This window comes from Aulonocara sp. 'chitande type north' Nkhata Bay, linkage group LG15 (genome assembly GCF_057382095.1).
Source record: "Aulonocara sp. 'chitande type north' Nkhata Bay isolate Kocher_YH1m ecotype deep benthic linkage group LG15, A_spYH_male_GT1.1, whole genome shotgun sequence".
NCBI lineage: Eukaryota > Metazoa > Chordata > Actinopteri > Cichliformes > Cichlidae > Aulonocara > Aulonocara sp. 'chitande type north' Nkhata Bay.
The window spans coordinates 33,255,310-33,277,228 of NC_141358.1; positions in this window are offsets into that span (position 1 = coordinate 33,255,310).

The window sequence follows — 21,919 nt, forward strand, 5'->3', positions numbered from 1 at the left end:
ATGTTGTCTTACTCCAAGCTGTATAGGCTCGAAAGCCTACTACCAATTAAGCATATTAGGTGATGTGCATCTCTGTAATGAGAAGGGGTGTGGTCTAATGACATCAACACCCTATATCAGGTGTGCATAATTATTAGGCAACTTCCTTTCCTTTGGCAAAATGGGTCAAAAGAAGGACTTGACAGGCTCAGAAAAGTCAACAATAGTGAGATATCTTGCAGAGGGATGCAGCAGTCTCAAAATTGCAAAGCTTCAGAAGCGTGATCATCGAACAATCAAGCGTTTCATTCAAAATAGTCAACAGGGTCGCAAGAAGCATGTGGAAAAACCAAGGCGCAAAATAACTGCCCATAAACTGAGAAAAGTCAAGCGTGCAGCTGCCAAGATGCCACTTGCCACCAGTTTGGCCATATTCCAGAGCTGTAAAGTTGACTGGAGTGCCCAAAAGCACAAGGTGTGCAATACTCAGAGACATGGCCAAGGTAAGAAAGGCTGAAAGACGACCACCACTGAACAAGACACACAAGCTGAAACGTCAAGACTGGGCCAAGAAATATCTCAAGACTGGTTTTTCTAAGGTTTCATGGACTGATGAAATGAGAGTGAGTCTTGATGGGCCAGATGGATGGGCCCGTGGCTGGATTGGTAAAGGGCAGAGAGCTCCAGTCCGACTCAGACGCCAGCAAGGTGGAGGTGGAGTACTGGTTTGGGCTGGTATCATCAAAGATGAGCTTGTGGGGCCTTTTCGGGTTGAGGATGGAGTCAAGCTCAACTCCCAGTCCTACTGCCAGTTTCTGGAAGACACCTTCTTCAAGCAATGGTACTGGAAGAAGTCTGCATCCTTCAAGAAAAACATGATTTTCATGCAGGACAATGCTCCATCACACGCGTCCAAGTACTCCACAGCGTGGCTGGCAAGAAAGGGTATAAAAGAAGAAAAACTAATGACATGGCCACCTTGTTCACCTGATCTGAACCCCATTGAGAACCTGTGGTCCATCATCAAATGTGAGATTTACAAGGAGGGAAAACAGTACACCTCTCTGAACAGTGTCTGGGAGGCTGTGGTTTCTGCTGCACGCAATGTTGATGGTGAACAGATCAAAACACTGACAGAATCCATGGATGGCAGGCTTTTGAGTGTCCTTGCAAAGAAAGGTGGCTATATTGGTCGCTGATTTGTTTTTGTTTTGTTTTTGAATGTCAGAAATGTATATTTGTGAATGTGGAGATGTTATATTGGTTTCACTGGTAAAAATAAATAATTGAAATGGGTATATATTTGTTTTTTGTTAAGTTGCCTAATAATTATGCACAGTAATAGTCACCTGCACACACAGATATCCCCCTAAAATAGCTAAAACTAAAAACAAACTAAAAACTACTTCCAAAAACATTCAGCTTTGATATTAATGAGTTTTTTGGGTTCATTGAGAACATGGTTGTTGTTCAATAATAAAATTATTCCTCAAAAATACAACTTGCCTAATAATTCTGCACTCCCTGTATTAACACATAGTGAGTGAGAAAGGTGACTGGAAAGGAAAAACTCAATGCATCATGGGAATCCCCCGGCAGCCTACATCTATTGCAGCATAACTAAGGGAGGATTCAGGGTCACCTGGTCCAGCCCTAACTATATGCTTTAGCAAAAAAGAAAGTTTTAAGCCTAATCTTAAAAGTAGAGATAGTGTCTGTCTCCCGAATCCAAACTGGAAGCTGGTTCCACAGAAGAGGGGCCTGAAAACTGAAGGCTCTCCCTCCCATTCTACTTTTAAATACTCTAGGAACAACAAGTAGGCCTGCAGAGCGAGAGCGAAGTGCTCTAATAGGGTGATATGGTACTACAAGGTCATTAAGATATGATGGGGCCTGATTATTTAAGATCTTGTATGTGAGGAGCAGGATTTTGAATTCAATTCTGGATTTAACAGGAAGCCAATGAAGGGAAGCCAAAACAGGAGAAATATCCTCTCTCTTTCTAGTCCCTGTCAGCACTCTTGCTGCGGCATTTTGGATTAGCTGAAGGCTTTTCAGTGAGTTTTTTGGACATCCTGATAATAATGAATTACAGTAGTCCAGCCTGGAAGTAATAAATGCATGAACTAGTTTTTCAGCGTCATTCTGAGACAGGATATTTCTAATTTTAGAGATGTTGCGCAAATGGAAGAACGCAGTCTTACATATTTGTTTAATATGTGCGTTGAAGGACATATCCTGGTCAAAAATGACTCCAAGGTTCCTCACAGCGTTACTGGAGCCCAAGGTAATGCCATCCAGAGTAAGAATCTGGTTAGATACCATACTTCTAAGCTTTTCAGGGCCGAGTACAATAACCTCAGTTTTATCTGAATTAAGAAGCAAAAATTTAGCAGCCATCCAGGTCTTTATGTCTTTAAGACATTCCTGCAGTTTAACTAATTGGTGTGTGTTATCTGGCTTCATGGACAGATAGAGCTGGGTGTCATCTGCATAGCAGTGAAAATGTATGCTATGTCTTCTAATGATGCTGCCTAAGGGAAGCATGTATAATCTAAACAGAATTGGTCCTAGCACTGAACCCTATGAGACTCCATAATTAACCTCAGTGTTTGAAGAGGACTCTCCATTTACACGCACAAATTGGAGTCTATTAGATAGATATGATACAAACCACTGCAGTGCAGTACCTGTAATACCTACAGCATGTTATAATCGCTCTAATAGGATATTATGGTCAACAGTATCGAACGCTGCACTAAGGTCTAGCAGGACAAGCACAGAAATGAGTTCACTGTCAGAGGACATAAGATCATTTGTAACCTTCACTAAAGCTGTTTCTGTGCTGTGATGAACTCTGAAACCTGACTGAAACTCTTCAAATAAACCATTCCTCTGCAGATGATCTGTTAGCTGTTTGACAACTACTCTTTCAAGGATTTTTGATATGAAAGGAAGGTTGGAGATTGGCCTATAATTAGCTAAGACTGCTGGGTCTAGAGATGGCTTTTTGAATAAAGGTTTAACTACAGCTAGCCTGAAGGCCTGTGGTACATAGCTGATCATTAGAGATAGGTTGATCATATTTAAGATTGAAGAATTAATTAATGGCAGGACTTCTTTGAGCAGTTTTGTAGGAATGGGGTTTAAAAGACACGTTGATGGTTTGGAGGAAGTAATTATTGAAGTTAACTCAGAAAGATCAATTGGAGAAAAAGAGTCTAACTTAACATCAATGGTACTAAGAGTAGCTGTAGATCATATTACATCTGTGGGATGATTATTGGTAATTTTTCCTCTAATGATAAAAATTTTATTTGTGAAGAAGTTCATGAAGTCATTACTAGTTAACGTTAAAGGGATGGTTGGCTCAAAAGAGCTCTGACTTTTTGTCAGCCTGGCGACAGTGCTGAAGAGAAACCTGGGGTTGTTCTTATTTTCTTCAATCAGTGATGAATAGTAAGATGTTCTGGCTTTGCGGAGGGCTTTCTTATAAAGCAGCAAGCTATTTCTCCAGGCTAAATGATGATCTTCTAAATTTGTGACACGCCATTTCCTCTCCAGATTACGAGTCATCTGCTTTATGGTACGTGTTTGAGAATTATACCACGGAGTCAGGTACTTCTGATTTGAGACCTTAGTTTTCACAGGAGCTACAGTATCCAGAGTCGTACGCAGTGAGAAGGTAAAATTATTAACAAGATAATTTACCTCTGTTGGAGTAGCGTTCAGATAGCTGCTCTGCTCTATGTTGGTACAGGGCATTGAAGATGATAACAGTGGGTGGATTATATTCTTAAACTTAGTTACAGCACTTTCAGAAAGACATCTACTGTGATAAAGTCTACTCTCCACCGCTGTGTAATCAATTAGTGTAAATGTAAATGTTATCAGGAAATGATCAGACAGGAGAGGGTTTTCAGGAAACACTGTTAAATGTTCAGTTTCTATGCCATATGTTAAAACAAGATCTAGAGTGTGATTAAAGTGGTGGGTGGGTTCTTTTACATTTTGAGAGAAACCAATTGAGTCTAATAACAAATTAAATGCCATGTTGAGGCTGTCATTTTTAGCATCTACATGGATGTTAAAATCACCCACAATAATTATTTTTATCTGAGCTCAGAACTAAATTAGATATAAAGTCTGAGAAATCAGACAGAAACTCTGTGTAAGGCCCAGGTGGACGATAGATGATAACAAGTAAGACTGGTTTCTGAGTTTCACAGCTGGGGTGGACAATGTTAAGCATCAGGCTTTCAAATGAATTAAAAGTCTGTCTTGGTCTTTCATTAATTATTAGGCTGGTGTGAAAAATTGCTGCCACACCGCCCCCTCGGCCTGTGCTTCGAGATTTCTGGTAGTTAGAATGACTCGGGGGTGTTGATTCATTTAAACTAACATAATCATCCTGCTGCAACTAGGTTTCTGTAAGGCAGAGTAAATCAATTTGTTGATCAATTATTAAGTCATGTACTAACAGAGACTTGGAGGAGAGAGACCTAATATTTAATAATCCACATTTCACTGTTTTACTCTGTGGTTCAGATGTGGATACTGTATTGTTCTTTCTTTGTAATTGTTTATGTTTAAGTTGTTTGTTGCTGGTTTTTAATTTGTTTTTTGTCTTTTTGGAAGCTGACACAGTCTCTATGGAGATGGGTTTTTGGGGGGGTAGCAGGAGGAGAGAAGCTGCAGAGAGGCGTGTAAGACTGCAACTCTGCTTCCTGGTCCCAACTCTGGATAGTCATATTTTGGGGGGTTTAACAAATTTGTCCATATTTCTAGAAATGAGAGCTGCTGCATCCAAAGTGGGATGGATGCCGTCTCTCCTAACAACACCAGGTTTCCTCCAGAAGGTTTGCCAATTATCTATGAAGCCCACTTCGTTTCTGGGACACCACTCAGACAGCCAGCAATTTAAGGAGAACATGCAGCTAAACATGTCGCTCCTGGTATGATTGGGGAGGGGACCAGAGAAAACTACAGAGTCCGACATTGTTTTGGCAAAGTTGCACACCGATTCAATATTGATTTTAGTGACCTCCGATTGGCGTAACCGGGTGTCATTACTGCCGACGTGAATTATGATTTTACTGAATTTACGTTTACCCTTAGCCAGCAGTTTTAAATTTCCTTCAATGTCGCCTGCTCTGGCCCCTGGAAGACAATTGACTATGGTCGCCGGTGTCTCTAGCTTCACATGTCTGAGAACAGAATCACCAATTACCAGAGTTTGACCCCCGGCGGGTGTGTCGCCGAGTGGGGAAAAACGGTTAGACACATGAACGGGTTGGTGGTGTACCTGGGGCTTCTGTTTAGGACTATGCTTCCTCCTCACCGTCACCCAGCCGCCCTCTTTCCCCAGCTGCTTGGGGTCTGCCGGGGAACAGCTAGCGGGGCCTACGCTATCTTCGGCTGCACCAGCTACAGGGGCCTGGCTAGCTACGGGTGAATGAAGGGTGCGAAGCCGAGTCTCCAATTCAGTAATCCTGGCCTCCAGAGCTGCAAATATGCTACATTTGTTACAGATATCATTACTGCTAAAGGAGGCTGAGGAGTAACTAAACATCTGACACAATGAGCAAGAAAGTGCAGGAGGGACAGGTGAAGTAGCCATGGTGCTAACGAGTCGGCTATGAGCTAAGCTAGCGAAACAGTACAGAGACAGTGAGTGAATACTTTGGCTATAAATTAGGTAGTGAGTACACAGAAAGTGTGCTTCGGATGAAGCACGTGAAGATTATACTATGAAAAAAGAATGTATTTAAAAGTTGTTAATTTAAATTGCTAAGCAAATAAGCTACTCAGAAACACCACTGTGTTTGAGCAGGAACAGGAAGTGATACTCTACCGCAGAGCGAGCGAACACCAAGTGACAGCGCCACCAATGGGCAGCCCATTGAACACATTTCATAAGTGGTCAGAAACTTGTAAATAACTCATGAAAGAATAAAGTTACGTTGAAACAAAGCACACCATTGTTTTTCTTGTGACATTACCAATAAGTTTGATGTGTCACATGGCCCTCTTCCTATTGAAAAAACAAAAGTTGTATCCAAGATGGCCGAGTTCTAAATGGCCACCATAGTCACCACCCATCTTGAGGAGTTTGCCTCCCTCACATATACTAATGTGCCACAAACAGGACTTTAATATCACCAACCATTCCCATTTTATTACGGTGTATCCATATAAATGGCCCACCCTGTAGTTAAAAGTTGAACTGTGAATAGTTGGTTTTTGTATTATTTGATTTATTTATTACATTTTATGTGGAGTGAATAAATAAAAGTATATTTACGGTGGACCCTTGAGACAAAGCACGTACAAACTTCAAAACACATACGAACTCTGAAGCACGTACAAACCCTGAAGCACGTACAAACTCTAAAACACGCAAAAACTCAGAAGCACATAAAAACTCAGAAGCACGTAAAAACTCCAAAACACGTACAAAATACAACAGAAGTGTGCCAGGATGCTAGGGCGCAGTGTTGAGCTTTTGTTACCTAGTGGCTACACAAGCCAGCAAGTACCAATGACCTAGTGATGGGTCGTTCGCGAACGAAATGGCTCTTAGAGCCGGCTCTTTGACGTGAACGACGCGAGCCGGCTCCTTATCGCGAGCCGTCACGTGGGTTTTTTTTTTTTTCTTTCTCTCAGCCTCTCTCTCGCACTTTTTTTTCCGCTTCACTCTGCACGCGAGCCTTGTGCTTTACGCTGGGCAGAGGGGGGAGGGGCGGTAGTTACACTCAGTAGCACAGGAACAGAGCCAGAGAGAGAGAAAGAGAGGCAGGGACAACAACATTAGAAAGGTATAGTAATCATCCACAACTATTTTCGGTTGCAGATGATAAAGGATTGAGAAAGTTTATTCATGCAGGTCCATATGACAGAGAATATGCATGTTCTTTTAGTTTTCATATTATAATTTATATTTAATTGTGTTGTGGTTTGCAGTGTTTTGTGTTCTTTTCACTTTAAATTTGTGAAAGGAAAAAGCTGAAAATTTAAATAGTTAAAACTTGAAATGTGAATAGTTGATTTTTGTATTATATGATTTATTTATTACATTTTATGTGGAGTGAATAAATAAAAGTATATTTACGGTGGCCCCTAGAGACAAAGCACATACAAACTTCAAATCACATACGAACTCTGAAGCATGTACAAACTCCAAAACACGTAAAAACACGTACAAACTCCAAAACACGTAAAAACTCCAAAACACGTAAAAACACGTACAAACTCCGAAGCACGTAAAAACACGTAAAAACTCCAAAACATGTAAAAACACGTACAAACTCCAAAGCACGTAAAAACTCAGAAGCATATAAAAACTCAGAAGCACATAAAAACTCAAAACACGTACAAAAGACAACAGAAGTGCTCCAGGATGCTGGGCGCAGTGTTGAGCCTTTGTTATCTTGTGGCTACACAAGCCAGCAAGTACCAACGAGCGGATTTGGTGTGTGGTAATAACAGGTAAATGAACTTTTTTTTAAATTATTTGAATATATATATATGAGTGCCTGTGTATAAATACACAAACAATACACACATGCTTTCAATTGTGTAATTTAAGTGATCTAGTAGCTCTGCTTTGGAAGTTCAGTTCATGCTAGAAATGTGTTTTGGAGTTTGTACGTGTTTTGTCTCTAGGGGCCACCGCATATATTTATATATAAACATATATAAATAAAACCACTTGTTTTTACGTTAGTAATTCCTTTTGTGCATAATTTTATATTATTGTTAATAATAAATTAATTAAAGCAACAAAACAACCTGAAGAGCCAGTTCGGAGCCGAAAGAGCCGGCTCTTTTTAGTGAGCCGAACCGAAAGAGCCGGATCTCTAAAAAGAGCCGGAAATCCCATCACTACAATGACCGGATTTGGTGCGTGGTAGTAACAGGTAAATGAACTTTTTTTTTAAATTATTTGAATATATATGAGTGCTTGTGTATAAATACACAAACCATACACATGTGCCTTCAATTGTGTAATTTAAGTGATCTAGGTAGCTCTGCTTAGGAAGTTCAGTTAACACTAGAAATGTGTTTTGGAGTTTGTATGTGCTTTGGAATTTGGATGTGCTTTGTCTCTAGGGGCCACCGCATATATTTATATATAAAATATATATAAATAAAACCTTTTTTTTTTTACATTAGTAATTCCTTTTGTACATAATTTTACATTATTGTTAATAATAAATTAATTAAAGCAACAAAACAACCTGAAGAGCTGGTTCGGAGCCGAAAGAGCTGGCTCTTTTTAGTGAGCCGAGCCGAAAGAGCCAGTTCTCTAAAAAGAGCCGGAAATCCCATCACTAATAAGTGGTGTGATTTTTTTCCCCATTTCAAATAAATTGCACTAAACATTTTAAGCAATAAGTTAAAAAAAATGCCACCAAATATGAGACAAATTAAAACTCATATGCAAATGATTATTTATCTGTCAAAAAGGCCAGTACATGACAGTGGACCCAAGCTCAGACAAAGCACAAACAGTGATAAGATCAATACATTTTACTGGAAACAAGGAAAAACGGAGGTTGAAAGGTGAGTGAGTAGTGATGTTACGTCTGACACTGAAGTCCTGAGTCCTGTGTCAAGTAAAGGGGGACGTGTCCAAACGAAGCCTGTGTTCAGGCCTGTATTGTTCTTCAGAATATTACATGACCAGAGATAAATGAGGCCAGCTTGCAAGGAGATTGTAGGCACATTATGGAGCCACCAAAAAGGTGAAAAATATCATCAGGGAGCATTTTGACATGCTATCACCTAATAATAACATAAGTCTTATATCAATCTCAGAGAGGATGATAAGTGGGTGGGGTGCATATATTTATATGATATGGGATCTTATATGGGTATTCTGCTGGTGAGCAAAGCAGTGACTTGATGATGAGAACTGTTGACACAGGTAAACCGTGGTAAGTAATGAGCAAAACACAAGATGCAATGAAGCCTGGTTACCACCATGTGATACCTGACAGACTAGGGAAGAAATGATGGCAGCGCTGGTCTCATGTACTCTACAGCCTCGCTCATTGCTGTTGATGGATGTCTGTTAGGATGCCTGGGTCATTGACCCAGAGGTTTGAGTTTATTATATTATTTATCATTTCTAGTCTTTGGTTTCTTTGTCTGTGTTCTGTCTTATGCTTTATGTCTCGGTTCCCTCTGTTGCAGTGCCTGCATGTGAGTCTGTGTCTTTAGTTCAGTCTGTGTTGTTTCCTGTTTTATTTTGAAGGTCCATGTCTGATGTTAATGGTCGTGTCCAAATTCATGGGCTGCATCCTCCTGAGGCCGCACTTGTAGACCGATTACGTCACAGCGACGTGCCGAAGGCTGTCCAAATTCGTAGACTCCTCCAAATGCAGCCAACAAATGCGTCCTCCTTTTCCCCGAATTTGAAGGATGGGTCGGGTGTGTCCTTCGTGGCCTACCATATCCCAGAATTCATAGCGCGGCCCAGCCAAACTCCAGTTTCCAACAATGGCGGCCGCTACTAAGTTTTAAAATTACTCTGGGTCACAAAATAAACTTTTAACATATTTTCAGGCGAGAAAGTAGCTGTGTAAACATCAAATATCTGCTCGGTTTATCAAGATATTGCATATTTGCAAAAGTGCTCCGACGTTTTCGGAGACGTCTGCTACCCACCAGCTCGATAGCTAGCCGGGAGCTCGAGGGTTACTGATGCGGCTGAGAACGGCACAACTCCCGGCACATCATTTTCAGATCACCGCGGACTTTCGCTGCTCGGGTTAAACGTAATATATAAGTCACTTAGACAACCTAAAACTGTTATTGTTGGGCTTTTTTCAGTGTTTTGTTTGTTCGTGAGTAAATCGTTTTGGCTGAGATTAAAGTTATTAGATTAGATTAGATAAAATAAAACTTTATTAATCCCCCGGGTGGGTTCCTCCTTGGTTTTTACACAGCTGACTAAACGTCAAACACAAAACTGATTAAACAGAAGTATGAGACAGTCGAGAATTTACGCCAGTGTCCTGTTATATTTTAGATAGCAAGGAGCAGACGGCCAGGTTTATTAAAGTCCACCGAGACAGCGGTGATGCTAATCTGAAGGCTAAACCGTCCAATTTCACGCCCGTTTACCTCTGGCCTACCCGACCTTCTGAGGACCCAGCCCACGTAGACCGCGAAGGCCGAGTCCTCAGGAGGATGCAGCCCATGAATTTGGACACGACCAAAGTATCTGGTTTTGTTTCCCCTGTTTCGTTAGGCCTGATTTGCCCCAGCTGTGTTTCCCTCCTGTTACTCATTCCCTGATTGCTCCCTCTGTGTATTTAAGCCCTGTGTTTCTCTGTGTCCATGTTACGATCTACCATTTTCTATGCTCTGTGTTCTGTCTGCTTGCCTGAGTTCATTTGAAGTCTCAATTTTGTTACCTTTTTTTGAGTTCAGCATTAAAGCTGTTTTGAGTTTACATTGTGCCTCCAAGCGTCTACACTTTGGGTCCACCATTCCTGCCTGCATACAGCCTTCACATAACAATGTCAGGTGAATAGGGTGAGATGAAGAAGGGAGGCACAAGTAAACACAAGCAGGCAGTGGAAAAACATTACAAAATCACTTGGATCCTAACATTATCTAATTTGTCAGAAGGTTCAGTTTTCATTGTTTGGGCTTTACAGGAGCAGGATTTAATCCCAGCCATTTTCTCAAAATAATTATTAGATTTCCAATTACCAGGTGGATAATATCTTGCAAAGACATTAACTAGGTTTCCTCTATGTCGGCAAATATAAAATATTATTGCTCCTTTGTACACAGCAAATCCAGCATGTCCAAATTAACACTGTCGGATTTGATTTCAACACTATTAAAGTGTCTATATGGGTCCACACCACAGAGTGTTAATTTAACTCTTTTTGGAGAGTTGGTACGTTAACTCTGATTTAGTGTTAAACACCAAATCTGTCTGGAGTTGATAATTTAACACTTGGTGTTAAGAGTTTATATATTAACTCTCAAAGAGTATTTTAGTTTAACTACGTAAGAGTTATCTTCTAATTCATTCTAAAAAGCGGGAATTTTACTGTTCTGAACTTCTAGAAATTTCTTTTGGAAATAAACATTTACTAAAAAGACGCAATGGTTTTTGAAAAACATTTATTCTGAACTGTGCACCACAATTTCAAAACATTTTCTGAAAGATGTAACAGTGTACATGTTCTCACTTTCATTAGAATTTTGTTTATCAAAAGGTCTGACATAGGTGAGCTGGTAAATGCAAATAACAGCATTCTCATCACTTATTTCTTCAATACAATATGCATGTCCTTCATTCATCCCTTTGTGGAACTTCAACGCACTTCTGCTCTCCCCCATATTCCATCTTCACAAGCATATCCTGTGCAGAGATTGAATAAAAATTAGTTGACACTAATTAATGGCACAAATAATCCAGTAAACAATTGCAGCACAGTAAGAAGGAATCCTCTTTGAGCCATTACTTGTGTAAAGTATTTTCCCAAAAGACGAGGACACAGGCAACAGGTAATACTGAACTAAATGTAAAACCTCAACCTTTTTCATTTTTACCTAAACCGTGTGCACAAAACTCTGGAGGGATCTAAATGCTAACGTAGAACCCAGTCAGGACGCCTGCTACTGCTGTTTGCTCGTTTTTTTTTTTATGGGCGATCATTTTCAGGCTTCAAGTAGCACCATTATACCAACATTTCACATTCTAGACATTGTTTTAGGTGTATTTGACCAAAAGTTTGACTGAAAATTCACATGCAAGCGTTTTTTCAAGGCTGTGGTATTTGCCCGCAAACAATACCTTTCAGCTAGCTAAAACAGAATATTATGCTATCACCGAGCAACATGGCTAATGCCTTTCACACAGCTTTGTCTCAACTCCAAAGAGCCACAGAAGTAAAAGCTCATAATAATAATTGAAACAATCTTTGAAAAAATGACTTACCAAGCATGGCAAACAACTCAAATATGTAGAGCAAAATGTTCTGAAACTGCTTCACTTCAGCTTCGATTGGAGCCTATGGTGCTGGGGCTCGGAGTCTGTGAATTTACTCTATTGGTGTCATAGCCCCTGTAGGAGTTAAGAGTTAAGAGGTCAAGAGTTAATGTTTCCATTGTAATACCTCCAGATTTGACATAGAAACACTCATTTTTAACACTCGATTTTAACTACTAGCATTTTACACCTCAGAGTTACATTAAAAGAATGTGACTCTGCTTAGAGTAAAATTAACTCTACTTTTGCAAGAAGACTATTAACACCAAAACATTTAACACTTTTGAATTTGCTTTGCTGTGTAACAGCTGTAATCTGTAGTGTGTGTGTGTGTGTGTGTTTAACAGGGACTTCACTGTTTAAACACAAATATAGAATGTGTAAACATAGAATTTGTATAGAATATATTGTACTGGACATAGCCATTTGTATTTCAAATGGCTTTGGCCGGCAATATACCTGCTTTGAAAATGCAATACTCCTTTCACAAAGATTATCTTAGCACACTAGAACCACTTTTATATCATTATAAATGTCCTATTTTGAGAGATCAAGCCAAGTCTAAAGCCTATGTTCAGACAGGAGTGATGCAGCTGGTTATACAGCTAGATAGGGCCCTTCAACTCTCTCCTCTTGAATCTCCTTTATTGTCTTCACTTGTAGTGAAAGCCTTCCAAACTGAGCTGGATAGTGTAAGGTAGAGCGATGAGTAGTGGCAGAAAAAATAAGAGGATACTGTTGCCTTGTCTTCAATAACTGCTAATTCATTCGTCAAACATGGAGGAAGTCTAATCAGTCTTGCAGGATCACCCGTGGATTCTGTTCTGTTTCCAACAGCAGCATCTGCTCCAGCTGTACAAAGCACAGCACCCTCTTCAGCATTGCTCTCTACTGTCTGGGCAGAAAAACAAGTGCTACCGGTGCCCTCTTTTCCCCTTAATCCTGTCAAAACACTATGTAATTATGTTTTCAAAGTTCCAATTTGAGAAAAGAGGCTCATGTTTATTCCTGTCTTTCAAGTCCCAGCTGCACTACTAATGTCTTGTAAAACTCATGAATTGCTAATATAAATAATGCCTCGAATGATACTAAAGTACACCAATCCTGAGAGAGCAGCTGAATGTTGCAGACTAAAGTCTATTTTGGTCTCAAAAGTATAATAACACTAACACTAAATTGTCACATTTGTGACAAAATCAAAGAGAATTATCACCTTATTATGAAATTTTTTCTTACTCTTAGTTTTACACCCCAAAATATCGAAAGGATGAAGCTAGTAAACAATCTAGGCCACAAAAGTGAGGGATGTACCGATCTATATCAAATGTTGATCTAGACTCAAAAACCTAAACTGGATTTTGTGAAACAAAGCTGATCTACAGATTGATCTGTTCCATTAAGTTACTTGTTATTAGCACACCACATAGTACCTAGTGGGAGACATAACATATCCTGGGGAAATCCGACACCAACGACGTTTGCGTTTATTTTCTGGTCAAATGAGATAACATAAGTTTTAGATGTTTTAGAATAGAATAGAATAGAATAGAATAGAATTCAACTTTATTGTCATTGCACATGCACAGGTACAGGGCAACGAAATGCAGTTTGCATCCATCCAGAAGTGCTTAGTGATATAGATATATTACAATATATATTAGCAATAATATAGATATGTAAGTATATTACAGAAATGGGTTTTCTGGCTATTGGTAATCAGCCATTTGCTATAATCAACTTTGTCTGCCCACAGTCTTCCTAATGTTTTAGTGCTGATGAGCTAAAAATTAATTCCTTCTTAAAGTATTTGCTCTCAGTCTGATAGATTGACTTTTGCTTTTTCAGACATTTAATCTTTCACATGGAATAATATCTCTTTGGACCCAATATTGAGATCGAGTGGAAAAACTGGCAAATACAAGTTCAATGTTATGTAGTAAAGACTTTGACGTTTAAGCTGAAATGAAAAAAGTGCAAATATTATCCTCCTTAGACCCAGGCTATTCATTTACGTCCTCGTTTTTTGTTTTTTTTTAAATTGTTTTTATTGGGGTTTTTTACAATTTTTTTTCAGCAATAACAGGAAAAGAAAAAGAACACAAACTTAAACTCCTCCACTCGGGGAAAGAACTCGTCCCTGATCCGGAGAGGGTACTCCACCCTTTTCTGGCTGAGGACCATGGCCTCAGAGTTGGAGGTGCTGCTTCTGATTCCCACCACTTCACACGCAGCTGCAAACCATTCCAAAGTGAGCTGGAGGCCACCAACCGATGAAGCCAAGATTCTGAGACCACCCAACTTAAAGCTGTGGTGGGGCGTGGTCTGCGGTGCCGTGCGGACTCGCCTGCACGACATTTCGCAATCACGCCCACCGTGTTAAAACACGGGGTTGGTGGTTGTTGTGGTGGTGTGACAAATGTTGAATAAAGATGGCTCAAAACACAGATCTGTGGTCCCGCCATGCCTTAATTCCACCACAAAAGCCTTCCGCCACTAGGTGTAGCCCGAACCATCTCAACTGGCTCCTTTCGATATGGATGTGCAGCTGCTCTACTCTTAGCCCCTCGCGGATGGCCGAACTTCTCTCCCTATCCCTTAAGGAGAGGCCAGCCACCCTTCAGGGAAAGCTCACTTCTGCCACTTGTATCTGCGATCCTGTTCTTTCAGTCACTACCCACCATGCACCCTCAAGTATCCTCAAGAGGATAAAGAACTGGTCCACGACCAGAATGAAAACCGCATTGTTCCTCCTGTATCCGAGGTTTGAATAATGGACGAACTCTCCTTTCTAGCACCCTGGCATAGAATTTCTCAGGGAGGCTGAGATACAGGGGCTGTGATCCCCTGTAGTTGGAACACATCCTCCAGTCACCCTTTTTAAAGATGGGAACCACAACCCTGGTCTGCCAATCCAGAGGTTCTATGATTCTCCATGCAACATCAACCAAGACAGCCCTAAAACAGCCCTAAAACATCCATCAACCGCAGGGGCTTAACACCAAGTAGATGTTTTACTGCCCCAGTGACCTTGCTAGATGTAGCCAGATGGGCTACTCGCGCCTCTCTCTCTCTCTCTCTCTCCTGCGCTCGTTCTCATCACTGCACAACTAGGTTAATTGGGAACCCACCTGCACATTGATTGCAGGGTGGTGCTAAGCCGGTGTTTTGTTGGATCATTCCTCCCGTGCATTCAGCGCAAAGCAGCAGTAAATGCTGGCACATTGCGACGGACTGATCAGCAAGAGCAGATTATATGACAGCTACAGGTACGCGCTCGCTTAACCTTAGATTCCCTCAGAGTACTGGAATTTGTGTTAATATAGTTTTTGCGGCCTGTTGTAGTGTGGCAGTTTGTTTTATTCCGACGTTGTGGAGAGAGGTGCTCGTGTTATCCCCACCAGCTGAGAGTATAGCGCCTCTGGTCCTGGGGTAAGCCGTTAAAACTACTTTTATTAGCATTTATAGCTATAAGAGTTTAAGGTTACATTTATCTGTTGTTTTAGGGTTTGACTGCTGTATTCACCTCTCCGTGGCAAATCGCCCAACCTAAATTGGAAGAGTGAAACGCCTTCCCAGCCGCTGTTGTGAGGACTCCTCCTCAGTGGAGCCTGCTGTCTTGTCTTGTCTCGTTTTGTCTTGTTTTAGCTTGTCTTATCTTGTTTTTATTAAGTAGGCTTACCTTTTTCTGGTTCGCCTGGTTTTATTCTATTTTATTCTGGACTGTTGCTCGTACCCACGCTTCTGTGATCGGGTTGAAGCGACCCTCTGCCCGAGTGTCGTGCTGGGACTCTAAATCGCCTGGGTTGCCAGTCTCAGCCGGTGGGGAGCCAGACCGGCCTGCGACTGAGAATAATTACTACCAGCACGAGTGGTAGTTTGACCCGTGGGGTATAACCCTTCCTGTGTGCGTGTGTGTGATTTCTTTTATTAAAGTTATTAAAGTGTGTTTTAGTTTTTTTATGATCTGTAGCGAGCCTGGCGCTCAGTGTCCTTTTATTCGTTTAACATATTTTTCTATGTTTTATTTCAGTGAACGGAGGACGTGCCAGTGGCCCTGGGACCTCAGGTGGTGGGTCGTTTTCACACTTTCTTTTGTACAGCACCGGGTGGGCTGCAGTGATTCTTTTTTTTTTGTGTGATTTTTTTTATTTGGTTCACCGGCTGCTGGTAAGTCCAAGTTCCATGATTGTTTTATTTTCACTTTAGGACACTGTCAACAATGACGCTACATCTTGATTTTTAATATTTTATTTATTTTTACTATAAATAAAACTGTTTTAATATTGGAGCCAACCTGCCTCAGTGTGCATCCTTGAATCTGTGCGGTCTCCTTTTATTCCTTTTATCTATTTTTCTTAAATATATTTCCTGGGGGTGAAATTCCCCTAGGTGGCGTTGTCCTTTTATTTCCTTTTATCTAACCCCGCCGACCACTTGGTCACATTCCTACTGCTCGACAATCTTCTCAGTCCAATTCAGCAGCGCTCCACCCACACTAAACACAGTGCATGTAGAGCATAGCTTTCTCCTCCTAAGTCAACCTACGGTTTGCCAGAATCTCTTCGAGGCAGTCCAAAAGTCTTTTTCCATGGCCTCTCTGAACTCCTCGCACACTCAAGTTTTTGCTTCAGCCACTGCCCAAGCTGCGTTCCGCTTGGCCTACTGGTATCTATCAGATGCCTACGAAGTCCCACGGACTAACCAAGCCCAATAGGACTCCTTCTTCAGCCTTCTGGCTCCCTTCACGTCTGGTGTCCACCATTTGGTTCAGGGGTTATCACCACTACAGGCACCAAACACTTTGCAGCCACGGCTTCGGCAATGGAGATGCTGAACATGGTCTATTCAGACTCAATGTCCCCAGTCTCCCTTGGAATGCTGTGGAAGCCCTGCCGGAGGTGTGCGTTGAAGATTACGCAGACCGGGGCCTCTGCTAGGCATTCCCAGCACACCCTCACTATACGTTGATATGCACCAGGTCTTTCCAGCATCCTCCCCCGCCACTTGATCAAAATCTTTTTTTTTCTTTTTTTTTTTTTGCCTGTCTCGTTTGGCTCTTTTGCCATCAGAATTATTGTCTAAAGGCGAGGAAAGATGCCCAACGGATTTACTTTACCAAATTGACCATCCCAGCCTTGCCATAATGGTCCATTTGATTCACCTTTTATTGTTTATTTTATTTTTCATTTGCTGAATACGGGACAGACTTGACTGGGGGAAAGAAGGGGAGAAAGAAAGAGGGAAAGAGAAACAGCTGAGAAGAGGGACGGGGGAGCAGGGCAAAAAACAAAAACCAACATAATAAGCAGAGAAAAAAAATGCATATATCATATCGATCACCTGGATCACCTGTTGAGAAAGAAAAAAGAAAACAAGCAGAAGAGAACGAGAGTAATAGAATAAACAACATCACAATGATATATGGGAATATGACAGTAAATACTAAATATTAAACATTATTGTGCAGCACGTAAGATTGACAGCACACAATGTGCTTTGAGGTAGGAGTCAAAAAGGGTGTAGTTTGTGTGTGTGAGTACCCATGTGTACACCTGTGAGCATGGACGCGCTTGTTTTTAAAAGGTTCCTTCATGTAATGATCTGCTAGAGGGTGTGGGGGAGCCACAGCCCCGTCCTCCAGGGCATGAAGCAGGTATGGAGGAGATCAAAACTCCAGACATCCAGAGGCCCCCAGAACACAAGAGACCAAGGAAGACCAACAGAGGGGCAGCCGCGCCACTGTCCCAGAAGGAGCTGAGGAGAGTCCCAGATGAGTGATCACTCAGCAGCCGCGGAGCAGAAGCCAGGGGGGGTTGCAGTGACGCGCCCGTGAGCTCCGCCGGCAGCGAGCTGCGCCTGAGTGACCGAGGATTTATTTATTTATTTATTATCAATTTATAGTGGGGTGCCCCCGGCCCCTTGGCCTGGGGCACCCCACCTCCGGAGTGGCCCGAGCGAGCCCCAGGCCCCGATAAGCGGCCGCCAAGGAGTGAGCCGGTGTGTACCCGGACGCCCATCCCTCCCATCCCTGGACACAAAGAACCACCAACGCACCGACATCTGAGGGAGTCCGCCACTGGCAGGGGAAGTGGTGGTAGGGGGAGATAGGCCTCCAAACCTTGGAGGGCCTGAGATGTCCCCAGAGAGGTGGCGTCTGATACCCAACCTGACATATAGACACAGACATACAGGCACACACAGACACAAACATCCATTCCCACCCTCATGCTCTCATATGCACTTACTCCACACTCAACCAACGTGGAGACAGACATAAAGAGACGCTGTACACACGATCACACTCCTCAAGCGTACTCTAAGAACCGGGTCTAGGTACTCTTGCCCCTGGAGGGGGGAACTGCACCCAGACCCAGGTGGTGTGACCCTTTTCCCTGTGGTGGGGAAAAGCAGACCGCCCCGACTCCGCAGCAGCAGGGAGGCCCCACATTCCAGACCCCAGTCAGACGGCCAACTCCTCCTCCTAGCCCCCTGCTCCAGCAGGCCGCAGAGAACGGGGGTGAGAGAAGACTCCAAACCTCCCTCCACCCGCTCATTGTAGTGTTGATGCATGTGTGTTCTAAGGTGCATTTAAAACCCAGGAGGGCATGGAGCTACCTGCCAGAGAGCAGCAGGTAAGCGCAAAGCCCCTCCTGCTAGCCCTCAATGTCTACGTGTATTTAAAATTGAGAGGTGGGCAGCGACGCCAGGGGTGAGGTGTACACCCTGATGGTAATTTGGATTCCGTGTAGCGTGCCCACCCCCAAGATCCTATATGTATGTGTAATGAGAGTGTGAGTAATGTGAATGTCTAAGTTGTGGGATAAAATTGAGGCAGAGGCAGCTAGAAGGGGACAGAGGGGGGGATGCCTCCTCTGCACCCTGGTGACACACCCCTACTCCAAGGCCCTGCGTGTGTGGGTGTGGTGGAGCGGGAAGAGGGAGGCAGCTGGCGATGGCGAGGGAAGGAAGGGAGGGGCAAGTGACCCCTCCCTGGGGCCAGCTCCCCCGCTGACCCCAGTAGGCACCCCCATACTCCGCGACCCGCCAGGGAAAGGGGGCTCAGGCCCATCCGGGCCGGGGCCCAGTGCAGCAGCGCCGCCCGGCCCCACAGAGCCCGGGACAGTCCACCCAACCCCACTACAGAGAAAACTGCACCCACCCCATCATCCACTCATCTTCCAGACTACATAAGACAATAGACGCCCAGGCTGCGATCTTCCTCCACCTCTCCTGTATCTCCCCCTCCTGCAGAGAGAGTTCCTGAAAGCTCCTGCAAGATGTGACAACCTCCCTCACCACTTGAAGAGCCCCCCAGGTGGCTCGACGCACCGGCGGCACCCTGCGCCAGGGCTGGGCCTTCATACACCCACCCGCCCACAACCCTGGCAACTACCAACCAGGACCCAAGCCCCCGAGGCCTGGCCAGGGCCCCAGCCCAGAGCCGGAGCGCCCCCAGAACCTCACGCCCATCCCGGACCCACCCAGGGGCAGCTACCAGGTCAGTAACCCACGTCCATCAGCACAGACCCTCCCCTAGCCCCGCTGCACGCATCCACGAGGAAACCGTCACCTAAGAGCCAACAGAGCCCCTAATTGGCCATGACCGCTACCCCGGGTTGAGCCCCCCAAGGAAGATGCCCCCAGGGAACCCCCCGACGCCCTAAGCCTGTCCCTACCCCCACACCAATCACAACAGTGAAGGCGGGACCAAACTATGACACCCCTCCCCCCCCCACTAGGTGATGGAGCTGATCAAAGGAGCCCAGAGCAATTGATCTGATGTGGTGGCAGAGGCTGTATCAAGACTAATGTAATCTAATAGATAATTTCTATATTGGTTAGAATTAAGTTTATTTTTATTTTTCCAGTTCATGAGGACTGTTTTCTTGGCTATGCATAGGGCAGTGAAAACCATATGGGCTATATTCTTTTCTGAAGTGACATTATCTAAGCTGCCCAACAAACACACTAAGGGGGAAGTTGGAATGTTACATTTCAGACACTTCGATAAGTCCTCACATATCTCGCGCCAAAACTTCTGCACTGGTGGACAGAACCAAAGAGCGTGAATGTAATTGTCCAGTGAATTGGTTTGGCAGTGTGAGCAGTTGTTGGTAGACGTAAAGCCCATCTTGAACATCCGATGACCTGTATAGTGCACTCTATGTAATATTTTGTATTGAATTAATTGAAGACTGGGATTTCTGATTAGATGAAAGGTTTTTAAGCAAATCTGAGACCAGAAGTTTTGGTCTAAGTTAACTGATAAATCCGCTTCCCATTATGCAATAGGAAGTGATATTGATTCATCTGTTTTAGAAAGCATTCTGTATATTTTGGATAGTAATTTGGGGGTTTTAAGAGTAAGAAATTGACCCACACTTGGTGGTGTTTGTAGTTCAACTTGACCCAGTTTAAATTTCTTTTTTACTATGGATTTAATTTGTTGATATTCTAAAAATCTTTTCTTGTTGGTCCCATATTGTGTAACTAGTCTGTCAAATGAAATAAATTCTGTTCCTTCTAGTATATGTTCTAAATATTTGATTCCTTTACCACTTCAATCTGAAAAGTTTATCATATTATTGTTTTGTAATATGTCAGGGTTGTTCCAGATAGGTGTACGTTTGCATGGGATTAATGAAGACTCCGTCAATTTTAGAAACTCCCACCATGCTGTCAGAGAAGTGCTGATGTTGATGCTTTTAAAGCATTCATGTCGTTGGATGGTAGATCTGAAATCTCTAGATTATTGCAAAGTGCTTGTTCTACATCTAGCCAAGGTTCATCTAAGAGGGTACAGTATGTTTTAGCCATCCTGAGATAAACTGAAGCCTGTTGGCTAAGAAGTAGTGCTGAAAGTTAGGCAGTTCTAGTCCTCCTTTATCCTTGGTCTTTTGTAGTGTTTTTAAGCTTATACGTGAGGGCTTATTTTTCCAAAGGAATTTGGACATACATGAATCTAGAGATCTGAACCAATCTTGTGGCGGTTTAGTTGGGATCATTGAGAATAAATAATTTATTTTTGGTAAGACCATCATTTTTATAGCGGCAACCCTTCCCATGAGTGATATGGGTAGACATTTCCACCTAGCCAGATCGCCTTCTACCTTCTTTAAAAGTGGGATATGGTTTAATTTAGTTAGATCTGCAAGCTTGGGAGAAACATTAATACCTAAATATTTTATATTTCCCGATTGCAGTGGTGTAGAAGAGGAATTATGGAAGGAGCAATTAATCGGTGGGACTGTAGATTTTGACCAGTTAATTGAGTAATCTGATATTCTTGCAAAAGAGTTTATCAATTCAATCACCCCAGAGACATTGGTTTGTGAATTTTGGAGAAAGAGTAACACATCATCCCCATAAAGGCTGATTTTATGTTCCACGTTCTTGCATTTTATGCCCTTAATTACTGAATTCTGTCTAATTGCTGCTGCTAGTGGTTCAATAAAGCGATTTGATACCGGTAAGTTAAACAGATGTTAATGCAAGTTAGTGTGAGTGGATAGGGAAAGGATGTAGCTGATTCTTATCTGGTGTGAGGTTAATACAGCCACAGAGTGATGTCGGGGTCGCAGTGGAGCTGTCCGTCCACGTACAGCCGGTCCACAGCGATGACAGCGCGGGAGCCCTTCTGGATGAAGCCGCGTTGGATTGGGAAGAGGACCTTGCGTCGTTCCAAGATCTCTTTGGGGAACTGGTCGTTCACGCTGAAGTCTGTTCCTTTTAATTCCCTGCCACGGCTTTTCACATGTTGCTTTTGTTTGAAGTGGCCGAATTTGGCCACGATAGGACGTGGTCTCCCGGCCGTAGCCCGAATGGGGCCGAGGCGATGTACCCGATCGAAGACGATGTTCTTCACCGTGTCCTCCGGCAGCTTCAGGTGGGTTTTGATGAAGCTTTTTACCGTGGTCTCCG